The 4,952-nt window shown below is 45.8% G+C and overlaps 1 protein-coding gene and 1 long non-coding RNA gene across 2 annotated transcripts in view; one reads left to right on the top strand and one right to left on the bottom strand.

The window, feature by feature from the left end:
• The window catches only part of MACROD2 (MACRO domain containing 2), a gene marked incomplete at its 3' end in the record, with an annotated part of 924,419 nt that overhangs the window by 866,467 nt on the left and 53,000 nt on the right, over positions 1-4,952 (bottom strand). The gene's annotated exons all lie outside the window — the stretch shown is intronic.
• LOC112551311 overlaps positions 4,425-4,952 on the top strand; it is a 6,180-nt gene continuing 5,652 nt past the window's right edge. Inside the window, exon 1 of the long non-coding RNA XR_003095600.1 lies at positions 4,425-4,667. This is a non-coding gene — a long non-coding RNA (uncharacterized LOC112551311). The remainder of the gene's footprint in view (positions 4,668-4,952) is intronic.

Below are 4,952 nucleotides of genomic sequence, written 5' to 3'. Positions count from 1 at the left end.
GCCTGGGGCAGGGGGTCAGGCTAGGTGATCTGTTCAGGTCCCTCCTGACCCTAGCTACTATGAAACTATCTATAGTGAAGCCTCTGGGAATCCCATATGATTGGGCCCCTAATACAGTCCATGACCTGTTGTGCCTTATTTATAAATCTTTTCTAAAAAGGTTACATAAATCTATTATCTGAACTAGTACATAATTAAAATTTATAATCCCTATTCCATGATGATGTCTTTGAGGTTTAACATATCTTATATTAAAACTATCTTTATATAGGCTTATTTTTTTAAAAGCATCTTAACAAAAACGTTAAAAATAAGCCTAAATCAAAAATCCAATTTAAATTAAAAAATCTGATTTATTTTTTTCCATTGTTGATTTGTATCCACCCTGTCTACAAACCTTCGCAGACAAAGTTCTAGTGCTTAACTGCCATCATAATTAGAAATGTCTTCCTAATACCCAACCTAAATCATCCTTGTTGTAATTTCAACGCATTACACGTCCTTTATTATGAGTTATGACCTACGGATAAAGAGATTAGTCAATCACAAGACTCTGTATAAAAACCTTCCTGGTACTTGAAGATTTGTCAAACCCCTCCTCAATTTTCTCTTCTCAAGACTAAATAATCTCATGTCTACTAACTTTTTCTCGTATTTCTCAGACCTCCAATCATTTCTGTTGTTCTTCACCAGACTCTTTCCAATTTACCCATGTTTTTCTTGACCTGCAGTGCCCAAAAACTGCACACACTACTTTAGGTAAGGCCTCACCTGGGTTGAACAGAGCTGAAGAATCACTGTCTGTGATTTGCATACAACTCTCCCGCTAATGCATACTTGCTATTGGCTCTTTTTTGCAGCAATAGCATACTCTTGACTCATATTCAGCTCGCAGTCCACTGTAATGACCAGGTTCTTTTCTGCAGTATTGCCCAACTCAAGTCAGTCCCAAGGCCACTGCAACCACTGGGGCACCTTCGATGTTATAACAATCCTTCTCCACTCCGAGATTAGTGGAGTTGTTTTACATCATTGGTGATTCTTTGGCAAAATGACCTGATGACAGCCATCTCCTCTCCAGGTATGGATGGCCGTTGGCTCACAGGGAGCTCATCCATCCTTTGACAGGTCTTGTTTTCAGTCCTGCTGGGTGTCCACACACCCTCCTCACTGAAGGCTATCCCAAGTCAGGGTGCCAGTTTAGTTGCCAACAACCCAACCATGGAACAGGCTGTATTAGTTTACATGGCACCAGATAGCAGACCAAGAGGCCTGGCCTGACAAGCTGAATTGGAGAAGTGGTCTGAAATCAGCAATGTAATTCTGTATCTTATCCTAGCTTCCGAAGCGTCTGTTAGTCTATTCTTCTTGGTGCCGTTTGCAAATTTACTGAGTACACACTCACCTCCATCACCTAAGACATTAATGAAGATACAGAAGACAACCCTCCAATAATTAGATTCTATACATAGAATTTTATTATTCCAAATTTATAAATTTCCATGTTTAGGATCTAATTTTGGTGGGGGTAGCCTTAAATTTTAAATGGTCCTTTATTCAAGTAAATACAGTATATCCAGTTTTTCACTAACAGTCTTGTATATCACACTTATATTGGCAAATATTTCCCTCCCTCCCAGCTTTACTATAAACTCCGAAGTAGCATTTTTAGTTCTGGCTCAACACACTGCAAAATCTTGCCAGACATTCTAATTGAAACTAAATAAAATGATGTCCACAATAACCTCCAAATTAAAATACTGTGATAATTAAGACACATTAAGACATTTACATCTAGACCTTTAACTATATTTAAAAAATCAACTGTGAATGAACAAACAATCATTGTAAGATACAACAATTAATTCCTGATGTCACTAGCTTCACTGAAATACATTAGTACATTCTGCTGTATTGCTATTAGCAACAAGAAGCAGACACAATTTTGAAATTCAGAGTGTCAAAAGAGAAGGTTCACTGTTGATAGGTTTGCATGACAAGTTCACAGATGTACAGTCGGAAGGGACCTAAGTAGATCATCAAGTCTGACCCCCTGCCCTGGGCAGGAGAGAATACTGGGCTCATATGACCCCAGCTAGGTAACTGTCAAGCTTCCTCTTAAAGACCCCCAAGATAGGAGCCAGGACCGCTTCCCTTGGAAGTTGGTTCCAGATCCTAGCTGCCCTGACTGTGAAATAGCGTCTTCTAATGTCCAGCCTGAACCTACTCTCAAACAATGTATGGCCGTTATTCCTTGTTACTCCAAGAGGTGCATGGGTGAACAGGGTCTCTCCCATTCCCTACTGGTCCCCGCTGGTAAGTTTGTAGACGGCCACCAGGTCTCCCCTCAGCCTTCTCTTGTGAAGGCTGAACAGGTCAGGTCCCGTAGCCTCTGCTCATAGAGTCTGCTGTCCCCGGATCATGCAAGTGGCCCTCCTCTGGACCCTCTCGATGCTGGCCACATCTCTCCTAAAGTGCGGCGCCCAGAACTGGACGCAGTACTCCAGCTGAACTGGACGCAGTACTCCAACTACTCATGTTAATGGTAGGAGCTTAGATGGTCTCTTAGGGGGCTGATGGATGTTAAAAAACAAAAGAGAAAACAGTGCTCTACTGAAAGAGGAAGCATGTTAGTATGACACGCTATTAGATAAAAGCTGTTATGTAAAAGCACCAAAAAGCTCTGCTGAAGTGTGTGATCTGTAAAGATGTTGGGCGAACCAACTCAAACTAAAGCAATGCCTCTGCTGGACATGCTCTGTGCTTGGTGTGGGGGCACGCCGAGCTGTAAGTAAAGCACTGTTTTGTTTTGGTGTGCTTACATCTGTAAGCAGCCTTAATGCTTAACACCCTCTGAAAACAAATGCTGTAAATGCATCAGTATTCCCTATTGTTCCCTATCCTATATACTGCAAGAGCCTAACTATCACTAGGTCACATTTTATGTTTTTGAAACTGACATTTACAGCCTACTGGAGGGTGGGGATGAGGAATGTAGATTTTGATCATATGTATTAAACACACAAAGGCATTCACAAGAAAACAACAATTGTCCCACTGTGGCTTTCATTATTTTTTACTTCTGGTTATGTTTCACAGAATATAAATAGGTAACAGTAGTGCGTGTTAATTAATCTTTTTTATTTGAATGTCAGGTAATTTACACCTTCCCTGTTAACATTTAGCTCAACTCCTTTACCTCAAGAAGTCAGTTTCTTTCAGCAAGTTGCCAAGAAAAAAAAATGCAGCCACATCATTTCTTTCTGGTGAGCTGCAACCAACTAGTTTCTCACCTCTTTCTAGAATTAGTTTTGATCCTCTATAATCTACATAGATGAGAAAAATAATTTTAAACATTCAACAGTTTTATGTTATTAGCAAGAATATTGCACCTAAGGGCCATGTTGCATAGGACACTTTGTACATGCTAAATGCATTTAAAACACCAGTGTCTACATGTGCTAAGTGCTCTCCTATCATATCATTTCGTAGCACAGTAACACCTTTTTGAGGAGGAATATCTGTAGACAGTATTAAGTGACATATGCTCAGCTAATGTGGGGCTGCTCTATGGAAATAACATGATCAGTAGGGATCCTTGGGCTGGGTTCCAGTGCAGTCCCAAATGAAGATAGAAAATCAGCTCATTTTTGGTCCCACCAGTGTCTCAAACTGCCTCTAGTGCAGTGCAGGAGCTGAAACTGAAAAGTCAACTGCTTGTCAGTCCCAGCCTGAGCACCCCAGCAAAGCTGGGTTCAAGGCTCAGGTACAGTGTATAGGCTCAGAATGACAGGTCTCAACTGCTCTGGCTCTGATGCCGTGCTGGGGCAGCCCCAGCCCACCACCCCACAAGAGTCTCTAACTGGCTCTGGGGCGGTGCTAGGATTCGAACTGACAATCAGGTGACAAGTAGTTTCAGTTTAATACATACATAACACATTCAACAAAAAGGTGACAAAGAAAGGTAAACATGAAACAAATCAATTTTTCCTGTTAAATAGTATATTCTAAACGTGAGCATAGCATTGGTTTTATTGCCCCTTTGTCAGGTATTAGATTTTTGGGATTTTGAAAACGTGCAGTTTTCCTAATGAAGCATAAGGCAATAAACACCCACACACACGCCAGTGAGGGGCTGCACTGCGGAGCCGGCAGAGCTGCGGCCGCAGCAGCGCCAGGGTCCCAAGCGGGCCAGAGCCCTGCAAGCCCCGTGCAGCGCTCCACAGAGCAGCTCCCGCCGGGAAGGGGCACGCGGTCCGAGAAGATGTGACGGGCTGCTGCCCCTCGCAGTTGCCCACTGGTCGCTGCTCCAGCTGCCGGGCAGGGCCGGGCCCGGCCCCGGCCCCGGCCCCGCCACTGTTCTGTGCGCGGGACAAGCCCCTCCCAGCCGGAGGGGGCTAATTCAACCACTGGCCGCCCGCACGGCAGCGAGGTATGCCAAGCCGGGCTGCAGCCACTGCTGCTCCGTGCTTGGGACAGCTCCCTCCCGGCCGGAAGGGGCTTTATTCAGCCACTGGCCCAAGCACAGAACAGCGGCAGCTGCAGCCTGGCCGGGCTCTGGCGCCAGCAACTGAATAAGCCCCTTCCTCCCAGGAGGGGGCTTGCCCCGAGCACAGAACAGTGGCGGGGCCGAGCCCGGCCCCACTCAGCAGCTGGAGCAGCGACCGGTGAGTAACCGAGAGGGGAAGCAGCCCGACATGGCTTCTTGGAGCAAGCCCCTTCCCGGCGCTGCCGCACGCAGCCAGCTGCACCTCTGTCGGCCCCACAGCGCAGCCCCTCACCAGGAAAGGGCTCACGCTCCCCCGCGGTATGACACGGGCTGCTGCCCCCAGTAAGGGCCCTGCCACCTCCTGCTGCAGCAGCAGGGAGGAGGCACAGCAGGAGTTATTCCTCCTCCCTCCAGCCTCCAGCAAAGGAGACAGCCGGGGGCCTATTCTGGGCAGGGAGCGAGG

Source organism: Alligator sinensis, unplaced genomic scaffold, assembly GCF_000455745.1.
Source record: "Alligator sinensis unplaced genomic scaffold, ASM45574v1 scaffold1139_1, whole genome shotgun sequence".
NCBI lineage: Eukaryota > Metazoa > Chordata > Crocodylia > Alligatoridae > Alligator > Alligator sinensis.
The sequence above is the reverse complement of the archived record's forward strand: the minus strand, read 5'-3'. Positions and strand labels throughout refer to the sequence as shown.